Raw genomic sequence first — 9,167 nt, forward strand, 5'->3', positions numbered from 1 at the left:
GTGTTACTACATGCAATGTAATCGTATCTATTCTTTTTTAAAGACTTTATGATCCATTTGCCGTGGGTCCCACCAGCTATGTAGGAATATCCTATATTCTTTATAAGAGCTTTGATACATGCAAAATATTCGAAAACAATGTCCGAACATATAATTTCCCCCCCGTAATATAGCAAAGATCACGAAAAGGCCCAAAAAAGTACATTAAGTTTAAAATTTGGAGTAGAAAAAAAACCAATAGAAAAATTCCATTTTCCTTCCTCAGTCATCGAAGAGCTCTCTTTGGGCTTTCTGAAAAGGTATCACATGCCAAGTTTGGCCTCACGGTCTAAAAGTTATAGAGTCATACATTTTTAACAAAACAAAAAGAGAAAAACCGAAAAAAACAGGGATGCAACACGAGGACTTTCCTGGAGGTCTCCCATCCTAGTACTACTCTCGCCCAAGCACCCTTAACTGCGTAGTTCTGATGGGATCCGATGCATTAGTGCTGGTATGATCGCATCTGTTACTACATGCAATGTAATCGTATCTATTCTTTTTTAAAGACNTTTATGATCCATTTGCCGTGGGTCCCACCAGCTATGTAGGAATACCCTATCTTCTTAATAAGAGCCTTGATAAATGCAAAATATTGGAAAACAATGTCCGAACATATAATGCCCCCCCCCCCGTAATATAGCAAAGATCACGAAAATGCCCAAAAAAGTACATTTAGGTCAAAATTTGAGTAGAAAAAAAAACAATAGAAGAATTCCATTTTCCTTCCTCATTTATCGGAGAGCTCTCTTTGGGCTTTCCGAAAAGGTATCACATGACAAGTTTGGCCTCACGGTCTAAAAGATATAGAGTCATACATTATTAACAAAACAAAATAGAGAAAAACCGAAAAAAAAGAGGGATGCAACGCGAGGACTTTCCGGGAGGTAATCTATCCTAGTACTACTCTCGCCCAAGCACCCTTACCTGCGGAGTTCTGATGGGATCCGGTGCAGTAGTGCTGGTATGATCGCATGTGTTACTACATGCAATGCAATCATATATATTCTTTTTTGAAGACTTTATGATCCATTTGCCGTAGGTCCCACCAGCTATGTAGGAATACCCTATCTTGTTTATAAGAGCTTTGATACATGCAAAATATTCGAAAACAATGTCCGAACATATAATTTTTGTCCCGTAATATAGCAAAGATCACGAAAAGGCCAGAAAAAATACATTTCGGTCAAAATTTGGAGTAGAAAAAAACCCCTTCCTCATTCATTGGACAGCTCTCTTTGGGCTTTCCGAAAAGGTATCACATGCCAAGTTTGGTCTCACGGTTTAAAAGTTATAGAGTCATACATTTTTCACAAAAAAAAGAAGAGAAAAAACAAAAAAAAGAGTGATGAAACACGAGGACTTTCCTAGAGGTCACCCATCCTAGTACTACTCTCGCCCAAGCACGCGTAACTGCGAAGTTCTGATGGGATCTGGTGCATTAGTGCTGGTATGATCGCATCTGTTACTACATGCAATGCAATCGTATCTATTCTTTTTTGAAGATTTTATGATCCATTTGCAGTGGGTCCCACCAGCTATGTAGGAATACCCTATCTTGTTTATAAGAGCTTTGATACATGCAAAATCTTCGAAAACAATGTCCGAACATATAATTTTCGCCCCGTAATATAGCAAAGATCACGAAAATGCCAAAATAGTACATTAAGGTCAAAATTTGGAGTAGGAAAAAAAACCCTTCATCATTCATTGGAGAGCTCTCTCTGGGCTTTCCGAAAAGGTATCACATGCCAAGTTTGGCCTCACGGTCTAAAAGTTATAAAGTCATACATTTTTAACAAAAAAAAAAGAGAAAAACCGAAAAAAAGAGTTATGTAACACGAGGACTTTCCTGGAGGTCACCCGTCCTAGTACTACTCTCGCCCAAACACGCTTAACTGTGGTGTTCTGATAGGATCAAGTGCATTAGTGCTGGTATGATCGCATCAGTTACTACATGCAATGCAATCATATATATTCTTTTTTGAAAACTTTATGATCCATTTGCCGTAGGTCCCACCAGCTATGTCGGAATACCCTATCTTGTTTATAAGAGCTTTGATACATGCAAAATATTCGAAAACAATGTCCGAACATATAATTTTTGTCCCGTAATATAGCAAAGATCACGAAAAGGCCAAAAAAAATACATTTCGGTCAAAATTTGGAGTAGAAAAAAACCCCTTCCTCATTCATTCGACAACTCTCTTTGGGCTTTCCGAAAAGGTATCACATGCCAAGTTTGGTCTCACGGTCTAAAAGTTATAGAGTCATACATTTTTCACAAAAAAAAGAAGAGAAAAAACCAAAAAAAGAGTGATGAAACACGAGGACTTTCCTGGAGGTCACTCATGCTAGTACTACTCTCGCCCAAGCACGCTTAACTGCGAAGTTCTGATGGGATCTGGTGCATTGGTGATGGTATGATCGCATCTGTTACTACATGCAATGCAATCGTATCTATTTTTTTTTGAAGATTTTATGATCCATTTGCAGTGTGTCCCACCAGCTATGTAGGAATACCCTATCTTGTTTATAAGAGCTTTGATACATGCAAAATATTCGAAAACAATGTCCGAACATATAATTTTTGTCCCGTAATATAGCAAAGATCACGAAAAGACCAGAAAAAATACATTTCGGTCAAAATTTGGAGTAGAAAAAAAACCCTTCCTCATTCATTGGACAGCTCTCTTTGGGCTTTCCGAAAAGGTATCACATGCCAAGTTTGGTCTCACGGTTTAAAAGTTATAGAGTCATACATTTTTCACAAAAAAAAGAAGAGAAAAAACAAAAAAAAGAGTGATGAACCACGAGGACTTTCCTGGAGGTCACCCATCCTAGTACTACTCTCGCCCAAGCACGCGTAACTGCGAAGTTCTGATGGGATCTGGTGCATTAGTGCTGGTATGATCACATCTGTTACTACATGCAATGCAATCGTATCTATTCTTTTTTGAAGATTTTATGATCCATTTGCAGTGGGTCCCACCAGCTATGTAGGAATACCCTATCTTGTTTATAAGAGCTTTGATACATGCAAAATCTTCGAAAACAATGTCCGAACATATAATTTTCGCCCCGTAATATAGCAAAGATCACGAAAATGCCAAAATAGTACATTTAGGTCAAAATTTGGAGTAGGAAAAAAAAACCTTCATCATTCATTGGATAGCTCTCTCTGGGCTTTTCGAAAAGGTATCACATGCCAAGTTTGGCCTCACGGTCTAAAAGTTATAAAGTCATACATTTTTAACAAAAAAAAAAGAGAAAAACCGAAAAAAAGAGTTATGAACCACGAGGACTTTCCTGGAGGTCACCCGTCCTAGTACTACTCTCGCCCAAACACGCTTAACTGCGGTGTTCTGATAGGATCAAGTGCATTAGTGCTGGTATGATCGCATCAGTTACTACATGCAATGCAATCATATATATTCTTTTTTGAAGACTTTATGATCCATTTGCCGTAGGTCCCACCAGCTATGTAGGAATACCCTATCTTGTTTATAAGAGCTTTGATACATGCAAAATATTCGAAAACAATGTCCGAACATATAATTTTTGTCCCGTAATATAGCAAAGATCACGAAAAGGCCAAAAAAAATACATTTCGGTCAAAATTTGGAGTAGAAAAAAACCCCTTCCTCATTCATTGGACAGCTCTCTTTGGGCTTTCCGAAAAGGTATCACATGCCAAGTTTGGTCTCACGGTCTAAAAGTTATAGAGTCATACATTTTTCAGAAAAAAAAGAAGAGAAAAAACCAAAAAAAGAGTGATGAAACACGAGGACTTTCTTGGAGGCCACCCATCCTAGTACTACTCTCGCCCAAGCACGCTTAACTGCGAAGTTCTGATGGGATCTGGTGCATTAGTGATGGTATGATCGCATCTGTTACTACATGCAATGCAATCGTATCTATTCTTTTTTGAAGATTTTATGATCCATTTGCAGTGGGTCCCACCAGCTATGTAGGAATACCCTATCTTGTTTATAAGAGCTTTGATACATGCAAAATATTCGAAAACAATGTCCGAACATATAATTTTCGCCCCGTAATATAGCAAAGATCACGAAAATGCCGAAATAGTACATTAAGGTCAAAATTTGGAGTAGGAAAAAAAAACCTTCCTCATTCATTGGAGAGCTCTCTTTGGGTTTTCCGAAAAGGTATCACATGCCAAGTTTGGCCTCACGGTCTAAAAGTTATAAAGTCATACATTTTTAACAAAAAAAAAAAGAGAAAAACCGAAAAAAAGAGTTATGCAACACGAGGACTTTCCTGGAGGTCACCCGTCCTAGTACTACTCTCGCCCAAACACGCTTAACTACGGTGTTCTGATAGGATCAAGTGCATTAGTGCTGGTATGATCGCATCAGTTACTACATGCAATGCAATCATATATATTCTTTTTTGAAGACTTCATGATCCATTTGCCGTAGGTCCCACCAGCTATGTAGGAATACCCTATCTTGTTTATAAGAGCTTTGATACATGCAAAATATTCGAAAACAATGTCCGAACATATAATTTTTGTCCCGTAATATAGCAAAGATCACGAAAAGGCCAGAAAAAATAAATTTCGGTCAAAATTTAGAGTAGAAAAAAACCCCTTCCTCATTCATTGGACAACTCTCTTTGGGCTTTCCGAAAAGGTATCACATGCCAAGTTTGGCCTCACGGTCTAAAAGTTATAGAGTCATACATTTTTCACAAAAAAAAGAAGAGAAAAACCAAAAAAAAGAGTGATGAAACACGAGGACTTTCCTGGAGGTCACCCATCCTAGTACTACTCTCGCCCAAGCACGCTTAACGGCGGTGTTCTGATAGGATCAATTACATTTGTGCTGGTATGATCGCATCAGTTACTACATGCAATGCGATCATATATATTCTTTTTTGAAGACTTTACAATCCATTTGTCGTAGGTCCCACCAGCTATGTAGGAATCCCCTATCTTGTTTATAAGAGCTTTGATACATGCAAAATATTCGAAAACAATGTTCGAACATATAATTTTTCGCCCCGTAATATAGCAAAGATCACGAAAAGGCCAGAAAAAGTACATTTAGGTCAAAATTTGGAGTAGAAAAAACCCCCCCTTCCTCATTCATTGGAGAGCTCTCTTTGGGCTTTCCGGAAAGGTATCACATGCCAAGTTTGGCCTCACGGTCTAAACCTTATAGACTCATACATTTTTAACAAAAAAAAGAAGAGAAAAAACGAAAAAAAGAAGGATACAACACGAGGACTTTCCGAGAGGTTACCCATCTTCGTACTACTCTCGCACAAGTACGCTTAACTGCGGAGTTCTGATGGGATCTGGTGCATTAGTGCTGGTATGATCGCATCTGTTATTACATGCAATGCAATCGTATCTATTCTTTTTTCAAGACTTTATGATCCATTTGCCGTGGGTCCCACCAGCTACGTAGGAATACCCTATCTTGTTTATAAGAGCTTTGATACATGCAAAATATTCGAAAACAATGTCCGAACATATAATTTTCGTCCCGTAATATAGCAAAGATCACAAAAAGGCCAGAAAGAGTACATTTACGTCAAAATTTGGATAGAAAAAAAACAAATAGAAGAATTCCATTTTGACTTCCTCATTCATCGGAAAGCTCTCTTTGGGCTTTCCGAAAAGGTATCACATGCCAAGTTTGGAATCACGGTTTAAAAGTTATAGAGTCATACATTTTTAACAAAAAATAAAGAGAAAACCCGAAAAATGAGGGATGCAACACGAGGACTTTTCGGGAGGTCACCCATCGTAGTACTACTCTCGCCCAAGCACGCTTAACTGTAGAGTTCTGATGGGATCCGGTTCATTATTGCTGGTATGATCGCATCCGTTACTACATGCAATGCAATCGTATCTATTCTTTTTTGAAGACTTTATGATCCATTTGCCGTGGGTCCCACCAGCTATGTTGGAATACCCTATCTTGTTTATAAGAGCTTTGTTACATGCAAAATATTCGAAAACAATGTCCGAACATATAATATTTGCCCCGTAATATAGCAAAGATCACGAAAAGGCCAGAAAACCTATATTAAGTTCAAAATTTGGAGTAGAAAAAAACCAATAGAAGAATTCCATTTTCCTTCCTCACTCATCGGAGAGCTCTCTTTGGGGCTTTCCGAAAAGGTATCACATGCAAAGTTTGGCCTCACAGGCTAAAAGTTATAGAGTCGTACATTTTTAACAAAAAAAAAAAGAGAAAAGCCGAAAAAAAGAAGGATGCAACACAAGGACTTTCCGGGAGGTCAGCCATCCTAATATTACTCTCGCCCAAGCACGCTTAACTGTAGAGTTCTGATGGGATCCGGTGCATTAGTGCTGGTATGATCGCATCTGTTACTACATGCAATGCAATCGTATCTATTCTTTTTTTAAGACTTTATGATCCATTTACCGTGGGTCCCACCAGCTACGTAGGAATAACCTATCTTATTTATAAGAGCTTTGATACATGCAAAATATTCGAAAACAATGTCCGAACATATAATTTTCGTCCCGTAATATAGCAAAGATCACAAAAAGGCCAGAAAGAGTACATTAAGGTCAAAATTTTGGAGTAGAAAAAAAAACCCTTCCTCATTCATTAAAGAGCTCTCTTTGGCATTTCCGAAAAGGTGTCACATGCCAAGTTCGGCCTCACGGTCTAAAAGTTATAGAGTCATACATTGTTAACAAAAAAAAAGAGAAAAACCGATTAAAAGAGTTATGCAACACAAGGACTTTCCTGGAGGTCACCCGTCCTAGTACTACTCTCGCCCAAGCACGCTTAAATGCGGAGTTCTGATGGGATCCGGTCCATGAGTGGTGGTATGATCACATCCGTTACTACATGCAATGCAATCGTATCTATTATTTTTTGAAGACTTTATGATCCATTTGCCGTGGGTCCCACCAGCTATGTAGGAATACCCTATCTTGTTTATAAGAGCTTTGATACATCCAAAATATTCGAAAACAATGTTGGAACGTATAAGTTTCGCTCAGTAATATAGCAAAGATCACGAAAAGGCCACAAAAAGTACATTAAGGTAAAAATTTAGAGTAGGAAAAAAAAACAATAGGAGAATTCCATGTTCCTTCCTCAATCATCGGAGAGCTCTCTTTGGGCTTTCCAAAAAGGTATCACATGCCAAGTTTGGCCTCACGGTCTAAAAGTTATAGAGTCATACATTTTTAACAAAAAAAAATAGAGAAAAACCAAAAAAAAGAGGGATGCAACACGAAGACTTTCCTGGAGGTCACCCATCCTAGTACTACTCTCGCCCAAGCACGCTTAACTGCGGTGTTCTGATAGGATCAAGTGCATTAGTGCTGGTAGGATCGCATTCGTTACTACATGCAATGCAATTATATATATTCTTTTTTGAAGACTTTATGATCCATTTGCGGTAGGTCCCACCAGCTATGTAGGAATACCCTATCTTGCTTATAAGAGTTTTGATACATGCAAAAATATTCGAAAACAATGTCCGAACATATAATTTTTGTCCCGTAATATAACAAAGATCACGAAAAGGCCAAAAATAGTACATTTCGGTCAAAACATGGAGCAGAAAAAAAACCCCTTCCTCATTCATCGGAGAGCTCTCATTGGGCTTTCCGAAAAGATATCACATGCAAAGTTTGGCCTCACGGTTTAAAAGTTATAGAGTCAAATATTTTTAACAAAAAAAAGAGAGAAAAACCGAAAACAAAGAGGGATGCAACACGAGGACTTTCCGGAAGGTCACCCATCCTAGTACTACTCTAGCCCAAGCACGCTTAACCGCGGAGTTCTGATAGGATCCGGTGCATTAGTGCTGGTATGATCGCATCAGTTACTACATGCAATGCAATCATATATATTTTTTTTGAAGACTTTATGATCCATTTGCCGTGGGTCCCACCAGCTATGTAGGAATACCTATCTTGTTTATAAGAGCTTTGATACATGCAAAATATTTGAAAACAATGTCCGAACGTATAATCTTCGTCCCGTAATATAGCAAAGATCACGAAAAGGCCAGAAAAAGTACATTAAGGTCAAAATTTTGACTAGAAAAAAAAAACAATAGAAAAATTCCATTGTCCTTCCTCATTCATCGGAGAGTTCTCTTTGGGCTTTCCGAAAAGGTATCACATGCCAAGTTTGGCCTCACGGTCTAAAACTTATAGAATCATACATTCTTAACAAAAAAAAAAAAAAAACCGAAAAAAAGAAGAATGCAACACAAGGACTTTCCAGGAGGTCAACCATCCTAGTAGTACTCTCGCCCAATCACGCTTAACTGCAGAGTTCTGATGGGATCCGGTGCATTAGTGCTGGTATGATCGCATCTGTTACTACATGCAATGCAATCGTATCTATTCTTTTTTGAAGACTTTATGATCCATTTGCCGTGGGTCCCACCAGCTATGTAGGAATACCTTATCTTGTTTATAAGAGCTTTGATACATGCAAAATATTCGAATACAATGTCTGAACGTATAACTTTCGCNCCGTAATATAGCGAAGATCACGAAAAGGCCCGAAAAAGTACATTAAGGTCAAAATTTCGAGTAGAAATAAAAACCAATAGAAGAATTCCAATTTCCTTCCTCATTCATTGGAGAGCTCTCTTTGGGCTTTCCGAAAAGGTATCACATGCGAAGTTTCGCCTCACAATCTAAAAGTTATATAGTCATACATTTTTAACAAAACAAATAGAGAAAAACCGAAAAAAAGAATGATACAACACAACGACTTTCCCGGAGGTCACCCATCCTAATACTATTCTCGCCCAAGCAAGCTTAACTGCAGAGTATTGATGGGATCTGATGCATAAGTGCTGATATGATCGCATCCGTTACTACATGCAAATGCAATCGTATCTATTCGTTTTTGAAGACTTTATGATCCATTTGCCGTGGGTCCCACCAGCTATGTAGGAATACCCTATCTTGTTTATAAGAGCTTTGATACATGCAAAAAATTGGAAAACAATGTCTGAACATATAATTTTTGTCCCGTAATATAGCAAAGATCACGAAAAGGATAGAAAAAGTACATTAAGGTCAAAATTTTGAGTAGAAAAAAAATCAATAGAAGGATTCCAATTTCCTTGCTCATTCATATAGCTCT

The sequence above is a fragment of the Arabidopsis thaliana genome, chromosome 3, assembly GCF_000001735.4.
Source record: "Arabidopsis thaliana chromosome 3, partial sequence".
In the NCBI taxonomy this organism is placed as follows: domain Eukaryota; kingdom Viridiplantae; phylum Streptophyta; class Magnoliopsida; order Brassicales; family Brassicaceae; genus Arabidopsis; species Arabidopsis thaliana.